The sequence below is a fragment of the Budorcas taxicolor genome, chromosome 2, assembly GCF_023091745.1.
Source record: "Budorcas taxicolor isolate Tak-1 chromosome 2, Takin1.1, whole genome shotgun sequence".
Lineage (NCBI taxonomy): Eukaryota > Metazoa > Chordata > Mammalia > Artiodactyla > Bovidae > Budorcas > Budorcas taxicolor.
In genome coordinates this window covers 35022208-35033745 of record NC_068911.1, presented here as the reverse complement: position 1 = coordinate 35033745, position 11538 = coordinate 35022208, and the positions used below count along the sequence as shown (strand labels likewise).

The 11538-nt window shown below is 45.8% G+C and overlaps 1 non-coding gene across 1 annotated transcript; it reads left to right on the top strand.

Moving 5' to 3' along the window:
* Positions 1-1371: 1371 nt before the first annotated feature.
* On the top strand, positions 1372-1474 carry LOC128044011 (U6 spliceosomal RNA). The gene has a single exon (XR_008199004.1). It is a non-coding gene; the product is annotated as a U6 spliceosomal RNA (small nuclear RNA).
* The last annotated feature ends 10064 nt before the right edge of the window (positions 1475-11538 follow it).

Here is an 11538-nt window from a genome sequence, read left to right as displayed (position 1 = left end):
ATGTGTCAGGACAAAACTCCCTTCAACTTACAGTAAGATCCTACTCAAGTCTTGTGGGCAGAGTTTGGGGAATCACATCTGTATTTTCTTGTAATGTCATTATTAAGCTATTATGGTGGCTCTGATGGTAATGAGGGAAGGAGGATAAGGGGACGACAGAGGATGAGATGGTTGGAGGGCATCACCAACTCAATGGACATGGGTTTGGGTGAACTCCGGGAGTTGATGATGGACAGGGAGGCCTGGCGTGTTGCAGTTCATGGGGTCACAAAGAGTCGGACACGACTGAGCGACTGAACTGACTGACTGATGGTAAAGAATCTGCCTGCAGTGCAGGAGACCCAGGTTCCATCCCTGGGTCGGGAAGATCCCCTGGATAAGGGAATGGCAACCCACTCCAGTATTCTTGCCTGGAGAATTCCACAGAGGAGCCTGGAGGCCTACAGTCCATGCGGTTGCAAAAAGTCGGCTTGACTGAGCAACTAACACTATTCACATTCCACCACAAAGCTGACCCTCCCACAAGACTGTGAATTCCCTGAGGGCAATGTCTATGTCTTAGTCGTCTTTGCATTGACCATTCAGGGTTGGAGGGGTGAGCTGTGCCCCTGTCCACAGTGCTGAAGTTGCACAGGCTGGGTATTCCTTGAGATGCTTCCTCTCCAGCCCATTCACACTGCCCTCTATGGAGATGCCCTCTGGAGTTGCTCTGACGTCAGCCCTTATCTGATCGTCCAGATACATTAGCTGAATACAGCAGGTAGTAAAAGGGGTCCTATCACATGAACTCACTGCTGAAAAACACACCCTGTACATGCATGCATTCATTTTTGTAGAACATATATTGTAGTGGTGGTGTTCAGTAGCTCAGTCGTGACCCGGTGGACTGCAGCACATCAGACTTCCCTGTCCTTCACTATCTCCCCGAGTTTGCTCAAATTCATGTCCATCAAATCAGTGATGCCATCCAACCATCTCATCCTCTGCCATCCCCTTCTCCTTCTGCCTTTAACCTTTCCTGGCATTAGGGTCTTTTCCAATGAGCCAGTTCTTCGTATCAGGTGGCCAAAGTATTGGAGCTTCAGCTTCAGCATCAGTCCTTCCAATGACTATTCAGGACTGATTTCCTTTAGGATGGACTGGTTTGATCTCCTTGCAGTTCAAGGGACTGTCAAGGGACTTCTCAGTATGCAGAAGGATATATACCAAACTGTTAATGGTCTTTACCACCTTACACTGAGATTGGTCACTGCAAGGGGATTGCTCTTTTAAAAATTATGCTTTCATATTTTTGTTTGTTTTAACAATAACCCGTACTTTATTTCTGTCAAATACATCTGAAAATAATGTTTAACCAAAAAACACGGTTAGGTGCTTGCTTCAGCACATATACTAAAATTAGAACTATACAGACAAGAGTAACATGGCTCCTGCACTAGTCGTCATGAAAATTCATGAAGCATTCCATATTTTTCAGTCTTACAGTTATAGGAAACGAAATCATGGTTATCAAAGGGAAACATGGAGAGGGATAAATCAGGAGCATGGGATGAACATACACACGCTACCACATGGAAGACAGATAACCAACAAGGACCTACTGTATAGCACAGGGATCTACTCAATATTCTGTGATAACCTGTATGAGAAAGAACATGAAAAAGAATGTCCATGATAAGTCACTTTAGTCGTGTCCAACTCTTGGCGACACCATGGACTGTAGCCCGCCAGTCTCCTCTGTCCGTGGAATTCTCCAGGCAAGGATACTGGAGCGGGTTGCCATGCCCTCCTCCAGGGGATCTTCCTGACCCAGGGATCGAACCCTCGTTTCCCACGTCTCCTGCATCGGCAGGTGGGTTCTTCACCAGGGAACCACCAGGAAGCCCCTAGTTGATGTGTTCTGCCAGGCATCTGTAAGCCAAATAGATGGTTGCTTCATGGCACTGAGTCTGGGGGGTACTTTGTGTTGCTGATAGCAATTGGAGCAGCTGGTAAGACAGGGAGTCAGAGTCTGACCTTGGGAGTCCCACACCTTCTCTCTCCCTCCCCGATTCTCCCCCTCTCACTATCTGGTGATCCGCCCGCGTTATCAGCAGCCAGCAGCCTCCTCTCTCCCAGCCTGGGGACCTCTGGCTAATCTCAAGAGCAGTCCATTTTATTTGGAAAGTAAAAATTAGAATTCAAAGACAATTGTTCACCGAATGTGTGAAAGCCTCTCTCGGTAACGGCTGTGGTTCTTTCCTTAAAGGAGAGCCCCCAGCCTCCAGCCCGTGCAAGAAAACCGCAGAGCCAAACATAAAGTTATGAGTCCCTCTGTTCATTCCTGCCGCCCAGGCTTTTGCTCAGATCACAAAAGCTCTTCCTCCTTCTCTTCTTTTTTTTAAAATAAAGTCTCCAAGGATCGGAGGGCCAGGCATTGTCTTTTCTGTGCCTACCTGCTTCCCTCCAAAACAGGGAGGCTCATGCTTTCCACATCATTTAGCATTAGGAAAAAAAAAAAAAAGATGTACTTAACTCCTTCTGGGCATCATATCTATGAGCCTTCAGGCTGGAGAGCCAAGTTTGCCTGAATATAGTTCTGTGTTTTCTTCCTTCTGTGCATGGGGATCAATTAAGACTCACTACAAGAGGATAAATGAAAAAACTCAAAAGCAAAAACCCAACAATCTCAACCTAAGTTGTTAAAAAATAAATAATCATTAAAATAATAATATTATATGATAATAATGGGCTTCCCTGGTGGCTCCGATGGTAAAGAAGCTGCTTGCAATGCAGGAGACGTGGGTTCAATCCCTGGGTCCGGAAGATGCCCCCCTGGAGAAAGGAATGGCAACTCACTCCAGTATTCTTGCCTGGAGAATCCCATGGACAGAGGAGCTTTGCGGGCTACAGTCCATGGGGTTGCAAAGAGTCAGACACGACTGAATGACTTTGACTACTGCTACTAAGAAAAAGAAGAAGAAATTCATTCCCTTCCATCATGGGGAATTTCAGGTGTGGCTTGACTTTGGATGAGGCTGGATCCAGAGACTCAGGTAATAATAGCATCCAGACCCAGAATCTCTGCCATCCTTGGTTTTGCCTTCTCTGTGGCCACTTCAGTTTCCGGCTTGTCTTGGGGTTCCCTGGCAACTTCACATTCCCCATATTGCTGAACCAAATGCAGAGGGAGAAGAGTTTCTCTGTCCAAGAGCTGGAAAAGAAGTCAAGGAAGGTTGGAGCCTTGTTTTCTCTGGATGGTCCTTCTGGGATCATGGGCTCTGCCATGAACCAATCACCACGACCTGGGGATAGACCTATTGGCTCCCCTTGGGCCAAAGGCTGTGAATTTGCCCACGCAGGAGACTGGTGAGAAGGGGACCACAGGGAAAAGAGAGGATTTGGACTGCCAGGACATATACGGCCACTGTAGGGCAGAGCTGGAGTGTGCTGAGAAAGCAGCGTGAACTATCCACAGCGCTATCAACAGTCTCAGGGCATTCACAGGAGGTAATACAGAAACGGTCATTACACACCTTTGAAAAGATGCTGAAAACAAGGTCCTACTATGAAGCACAGGGAACTGTATCCAATCCTCTGGAATAAACCATCTGGAAAAGTATATATGTTGAATGTGTGCCAAGTCACTTCAGTCATGTCTGACTCTTTGCGACCCTGTGGACTGTAGCCCACCAGGCTTCTCCGTCCATGGGATTCTCCAGGCAAGAAACTGGAGTGGGTTGCCATTCCCTCCTCCAGGGGATTTTCCCAACCCAGGGATTCAACCTGTATCTCTTATGTCTCCTGCACTGGGAGGCGGGTCCTTTACCAGTAGCGCCACCTGGGAAGCCCACATATATATTCAAATAGAATGTATATATGTGTATAATGGAGGCACTTTGCTGTTCAGCAGAAATTAGCACAACACTGTAAGTCAACTATACTTTAATCAAAAAAAAAAAAGGAAAGAAAGGAATTTGCTGGTGGCTCAGTGGATAAGAGTCCATTTGAACCCTGGCCCAGGAAGACTCCACATGCCTCGGAACAACTAAGCCCACGCGCCACAACTACTGAGTCCTTTCTCTGGAGCCCTTCAACTACAACTACTGAAGCCCGAGCACCCTGGCAACAAGAGAAGCCACCGCCCATGCACCACAGCTCGAGAGTAGCGCCTGCTCGCTGCAAGTCGAGAAAGCCCTCTCGCAGAAGGAAAACCCAGCACAGCCATAAATAAATAAACAATTTTTTTTCAAAGTCCTGTTCCATCCTCTTGCCCACACTTCAAAACAGATAATGTTATTATCTCGCTTTCCAGATGAGAAAATAGAAGAACTGAGTGGTCAAATAAGGAACCCTAGGTCACACCGTTAATAAAAGGCAGATCTGGGCCTTCAAGCCCATCTCTGTCTGAGGCTAAGGCTTCTTTTTCCTCTTTTAAACATTAGACTAAAGGAGTGTTTTAGGTAAGTCAGGTATGGACGGGGTTGTAGCTGCTATCCCATTCAAGAAAACCTCAGAGCAGGAATGTCTTCAAGGTCTCACCACTACCAGCATTTAGAGCTGCCCGCAGGTGGGTGGTGGGCTTCCCAGGTGGTGCTAGTGGTAAAGAACCCGCCTGCCAATGCAGGAGACACAAAAGACACAGGTTTGCTCCCTGAGTCGGAAAGATCCCCTGGAGGAGGGCATGGCTACCCACTCTAGTATTTTCGCCTGGAGAATCCCATGGACAGGGGAGCCTGGCAGGATACAGTCCATAGGATCACAGAGTCGGACAAGGCTGAAGCGACTTAGCACACATGCACAGCTGTATGGGGACTGCTGGTCTGGGCCCACGTCTGTGGCTTCACCTGGGTCAGACAGTCCCGGCCAAGAAGGCAGAGGCAGGATGAGAATGGAGGCCCAAACTGTGTGGAGCCCCTGGCCTCCTCCCCTCAAAGAACTCAGGGAGGCCAAGAACTGGAGGTATGAGCAAGTCAGCACAAAGCAGGCCGGAAACGGTGACTCAGCCCCCTGTCAGGATTCCCGGCTCCTCGGCCTGAGGGATGAGTCATCACCTTGACGCCTTCAATTGTCACACTTCTAACTCTCCCAGCCTCGCCTAGGATGCTGATGAAGGAAAGCTCCCTGTCCCCAGGGCTGTTCCCCCAGACGACCTTGAGTCCAAATTCAGTCAGGAAGGAAGGCCCACATTGTTTTCAGCACAGAAGGGCTTCCCCTCCCTTGGGGCGATGCCAGGTGACAATTCCCAAGCAGGGTCCAAGGACTGGGCTGAGGATTCCTAGCCCCAAATCAGTGTATGCCTGTGTGTGTGTGCATGTAATGTATTTTTTTTTTTAATATTTATTTATTTGGCTGCATGGAGTCTTAGTTTCAGCATGCGGGACTTTCAGCTGGGGCCTGTGGGATCTAGTTCCCTGACTAGGGATTGAACCCCAGACCCCTGGACTGGGAGCACAAAGTCTTAGCCACTGGACCACAAGAGAAGCCCCTAATGTGTTTTTTTTAATTGAGGTGAAGTTCATACAACATAAGATTAATGTTAACCATTCAAAGTGAACAATTCAGTGACTCCTAATACGTTCACATTGTTGTACAGCCATCATCTCTATTTAGTTCCAAGACATTTTTCAGCACCCCAAAGAAGCCTTGTATCCACTAAGCATTCACCATCCATTCCTCCTCCTCCCAAACTCCTACAAACCACTGGATTTACCACTTCAGGACATTTCACGTAAATGGAAGCTTACCATATGTGACCTTTCATGTCCGGTTTTTTTTCACTTGTGATGTTTCTGAGGTCCATTCACATTGTGGCATGCACCAGAACTTCATTGCTTTTTGTGGCAGGATATGGCTTAGACGGTAAAGAAACCCCTGCAATGAGGGCGACCTGGATTCGATCCCTGGGTTGGAAAGATCCCCTGGAGGAGGAAATGGCAACCCACTCCAGTGTTCTTGCCTGGAGAATCCCACGGACAGAGGAGTCCATGGGGTCACGAAGAGTCAGACACGACTGAGCAACTAAGCACAGCAGCACATTACTCCATCATAGGGACAGACCACGCGTGTTTATCCCTGTATCAGTTTAAGCACATCCCTACGTTTTACACTCTAGACACATCGTGTGCCCCATCCCAGCCTTGAGAGCTGATTCCAGGAAGCTCTGAGAGGGAGTGAAGTGAGACATGGAAGGGAGAAAAATGAGTGCAGGGTGCATTAATGGGCAGGGTACCAGGTTGGACTTTGGGGACTCTTCCCCTGGGGCTCCCCTGAGAGACTGTATGGGGTGGGCAACCAACCCCGTTCGCCACAGCTACTGAGCCTGTGCACCATAGAGGCTGTGCTCTGCAACAGAAGAAGCCATCGAATGAGAAGCCGGTGCACCGCAGTGAAGAGCGGCCCCTGGTTGCTGCAGCAAGAGAAAGCCTTTGTGCAGCACCTAAGACCCAGAGCAGTCAAAACATAAAATAAACACATAGAGCTTAAAAAAAGTGGGTGCCTCCTGCTGCTGTCTGTGGCAGAGTTCTATTAGCTTTCTTCGTAGCACTTAGCAGTTTGTGATTATTTTATTTGTTGCTTCACTGACGTATCATCTGTCTCGACCACTAGACCCTCAGCTGCATGAGGACAGGGGTTCATCTTTCTTCTTCACTACTGCACTCCTAGTTCCTACTTCAGGGCTTGGCTCAGAGTAGGAGCTTAATAAATATTAAGTACCCCTGGAGCATAGCTGAGTAATTAAATAAATGAACCCACCATACAGAACATACTGATGTCATATTTCTAAAGCCCCAATGTATACAAATTACACTGTTTCCAAATATTAATTAACAAAGCCTTTGGAATTTCCCTGAGGGGTTGGCCGAGGGTGCTTCCAAGTGGATGATCCAAGATGCAAATAGAGCGAAATGATTTCTTCTGGGTCACTGATGACTCAATGTCTGGGAATAGAAACAGACTCCAAAACCTTTGCTCTAATTAGTCAAGGTAATTATTAGGCACGATAATTAGGCCCGAGTGTCACCAGCCAGGCTGTTTCGTGACCTCTCGAATGTAAAACCTGCACTCATTTTGCTGTAACGAGAGGATCTGTTGTCGTTTGCCACCCCCAAACTAGTTTTGCTTTTTTCTGGGTGATCAAAATGTTTCTCTCAAAATACAATCTTTTCAATAATAGATGCTTTGACTCACTCACTGTCACGTTCTGGGATCGTCCCTCTAATTATTTCCCTCTGATCCAGTTTTGGTTCTCTGGGTTTCTTTTTATTTTTGGTGTTGGGGTTTGAATTTTTTTCCTATGAAATTTTCAATCCTTTTAATTTATTTCTGGCTGTGCTGGATCTTCGTTGCTGAGGGCTTTCTCTAGCTGCGGGGTAAGAGCTCATTTCGGTGGCTTCTTTTGTTGCAGAGCACGGGCTGTAGAGTGAGTACTCAGTAACTGTGGCTCTCGGGCTTAGTTGCCCCAAGACAAATGGAATCTTCCCAGACTAGGGATCGAACCTGTCTCCCCTGCAATGGGAATGCAGATTCTTAACTGCTGGACCACCACAGAAGCCCTAAAAAAAATTTTTTTAATTAAAATATAGTTTATTTGTCATGTTTCAGGTGTACAGCAAAGTGATTCAATTAAACACACATATATTTTTTCAGATTATTCTTCATTATAAGTTCTTACAAGATATTGAATATAGTGCCATTTGGGGGGGGTTATTTTTAGAGGTCAATTCTGATCCCTTACAAACTCTTCTCCTAGCTCATTTATTGATTGAATCAGTATTTATGGCGCCTACTACTAGGAGCTTCCCAGGTGGCGCTAATGGTAAAGAAACGGCCTGCCAATGTAGGAGACAAGAGACACAGTTTCCATCCCTGGCTGGGGAAGAACCCCTAAAGGAGGGCATAGCAACTCACTCCAGTATTCTAGCCTGGAGAATCCCATGGACAGAGGAGTCTGGCGGGCTACAGTTCATGGGGTCACAAAGAGTCGGACACAACTGAAACGACTTAGCACTACCAGGGGCAGGGCTCTGTGACCACACCTGGGACGACTGGGAAAGGAAACACAGTTCCCACCCCAAAAGAAAAGCCTTCCTATTTTTGTCAATGTGAGGAGGGATTGCAGCATTTAACTTATTACTTTATCTTCCTCTTGACCTGTTCTCATAGCCAACATTTCCTGAGGTCTTATTCTCTGTGAAGTACAGCCTTGGCATTGCTCCATTAATCCTCAAAACAGACTTCTGAGGAAAGTACTATTAGTAGTACTATTTCTATCATCCCATTTTACAGATGCAGAAACTGAGGCACAGGGCTTCAGTAACTGGTCCCATATCACAGGGCTCCTGGGTAAATGATGGTTGCCAGATCCGAACCCAGAGAGTTGATATCAGAACCTGTCCTCTTAACCCACCACCAGACTCAGTGTACTAGAATTTTCCATTGTCCAGCAAAACTTTCAAGGTCTCTGACATTGCATGTTCTGCATATTCACTCAATAAACATTTGCCAGTGACTCTTTGTTGGCAAGGTCCGACAGAGGTGATGAGCAGGGTGTCGAGATGAACTGGGGCAAATTCTTGCCCTAGAAGCAGGGTAGTCTGGGGGAAGGATCAGGATTTTGGAGCAAGATCCTGGACTCAAATCCTGGCTTGGTCAGTAATTAAGGCTGCCAGATTTAGCAAATAAAAATATAGGTCACCCAGTTAAATTTCAGATAAACAGTGAATAATTTTTTTAGTGTCACTATGTTACATACCAGGTTTCGTTATATTTTATTTGGCAACCTTAGGGTGATTGCTGTGTGACCATGGGTACGTGACTCATCCTCTCTGATCTCAGATTGCCTGCGTTCAAAATGAAAATACTGATCCCCATTTCACACAGTGGCTTGGAGGAGTAAAAGCACGTTTATATAAAGTACGCAGAATGCTTCAGCTTCTCATAACTGGTCCATTTTCACAGACAGCCCACTCCAAATTGCTCCATGCAGCAGCTGGGGTCAAAGGACTTTTAAAATCGGCTCAAACCAAGGCCTATTAAAGACCCTTTGAGGTTCCCATGGTGCCTAGACTAAAGCTCACAGGCATCTGGATGTTTCTAAAGTCCTTCAGGCTGTATATAGTGTTCAGAGCAAAGACCCTTCTCAGGAACCCAGCCTAGAGACTAACCCCATCCATACTGTTTTTCTTGAAACCCATCTTCTCTTCCCAAAAGGACAGTAAGCTCTCGATGTGAAGGAGGAGGGGAAATGCATGGGGTTTAGGGTATGAGATGTTGCAGTAATCCAGTGTGATCCCGCCAGATATATTTTGAATCCAAATGCCTCTCTCCAGCCTCTTCCCTCCTCTCCATAATAACTCCCCTAGTCCAAGCACCACCACCTCTTCCCTGCATAATCTAGATAAACTTCTTTAAAATTTTAAATTTAATTAAAAAGAATTTTTTTTGGCTGTGCCGCACAGCATATGGGATCTTAGTTCCCAGACCAGGGATCGAACCCATGCCCGCTGCAGTGGCAGCTGCTGCTGCTGCTGCTAAGTCACTTCAGTTGTGTCCGACTCTGTGCGACCCCACCAGGCTCCCCCGTCCCTGGGATTCTCCAGGCAAGAACACTGGAGTGGGTTGCCATTTCCTTCTCCAATGCATGAAAGTGAAAAATGAAAGTGAAGTCGCTCAGTCGTGCCCCACTCTTAGCGACCCCGTGGACTACAGCCCACCAGGCTCCTCCATCCATGGGATTTTCCAGGGAAGAGTACTGGAGTGGGTTGCCATTGCCCTCTCCATGCAGTGGAAGCACCCAGTCTTAACTGCTGGACTGCCAGGGAAGTCTTTCCTCTTTTTCATTTTTAATTAATTGATTTTTTTTTGTCTTAAAAATTTTTACATTTTATTTTGGAGTACAGTTGGTTGACAGTGTTGTGTTAGATTCAAGTGTTTCAATAAACTTCTTACTGGTCTCCCTACTTCCACACTAAAAAGTCACAAGAGCAAAATTTTTACTACAAATTTTTTTTTTTAATAGGCACAAGTAGAGGGGAAAAAATGAACGCAATTTCAACAACAATCAGCTCATCAGCTCATGACCAATCCAGTTTCATCCACTCCTCAGGCCTCTGGGATTTTTAATTTCTCCTCCCCAGGATTTTTTTTTTTTTTCATTTCAGCCTCAAGGAAAGGAAAATGTGACTTTTCATTAGTTTCCCTGCAAATGTATTGCTTATTATGGCATCAGCTTTATTCCAAAATTTCTTCAGGGATTTGCTTTTGAATCCAAAGTTTTGATACTCAACACCAAAGTTTAGAGATCTTTTTTAAAAAAAGTCTCTCTCCTGCAAATCTTGCAAATCAAAATACTTGGCTTTCAAGATTATTGTCTCCACCATGAATTTCAAAAGCCTGCTTAGGACCTCATAAAAGCCAAGAATTTGGCTCTTTGGAGCTTTCTTTTTTAAAAAATTGGTTTGGGTCAAGCTTCTTCTCCAAGGAATGTATCCAGAATGATTCAGGACTCAGCCTCAATACTTGGTTTTGTGGAGAGTCACAGGATTGCTTTTAAAAAGGGAACAAACATAGCATTGCTGTCTGTGCAGAAAATGTTACCCAGGGCTATTTTTATTGTTGTTAAAATAATGATTTCAGTGAATTTAAATGATTTCTCAGAATACTCACAGATGTGAGGCCCATTACCCTGTTTTTCCAAATAGTTAAGCTCTTCAAGTACCCTGTCTCCTACTAAAAACTTTCACAAGACCCTAACTTCCAAGCTTGGGGTGGTCCTTTTGTTTTTAATACGTCAATATCCTGGGTGTTTCTACAAGACAAGCTTGCTTCTCAGGACTTGCTTCTCAAGACCCTAACTTCCAAGCTTGGGGTGGTCCTTTTCTTTTTAATACATCAATATCCTGGGTGTTTCTACAAGGCAAGCTTGCTTCTCAGGACTGCACCAGTGCTCCCTCGAAAACCAGTGTCTGGATATCATATAGCATCTCTTGTCTTTTGAAAATTCTGCTTAGCTTTGTGTCATCTGATTTCCTTGGTCATAAGCATTGGCATTAATGTTGAAGTTAGTGATATGTTTACACACACACACAAAAAAGTCATCAGAGTTTTCTCTTTAGGCAAATCTACTGAAGTCTCCCAATATTTTTCAAGCCAAAAATCGCCCAGAATCAGATCTTACCCCGAAAGGATAATTCAGGCCTGGACATGATACAGACAAACCAAAGGGGAAGGAAGGAGGGTTAGTGGTGAAAACCACTTACTGAGAATAGAATCGTGGGTGTTTATCCTGAGCTCAGCCAACAGCTTCCCTGGTGACCTGATGTGCCAAAGCTAGGTTCAGTTACCAAGTGGGCAGTTTTCCTAAAGACAAACTCAGAATGCACTGAGTCCTTAAAGCCAGAGGCAAGAACACCTGTGTCTTCTTGATGCTGCTACCGCTGCTAAGTCACTTCAGTCTTGTTCGACTCTGTGCGACCCCAGAGACGGCCTGCCACCAGGCTCCCCCCTTCCTGGGACTCTCCAGGCAAGAACACTGGAGTGAGTTGCCATTTCTTTCTC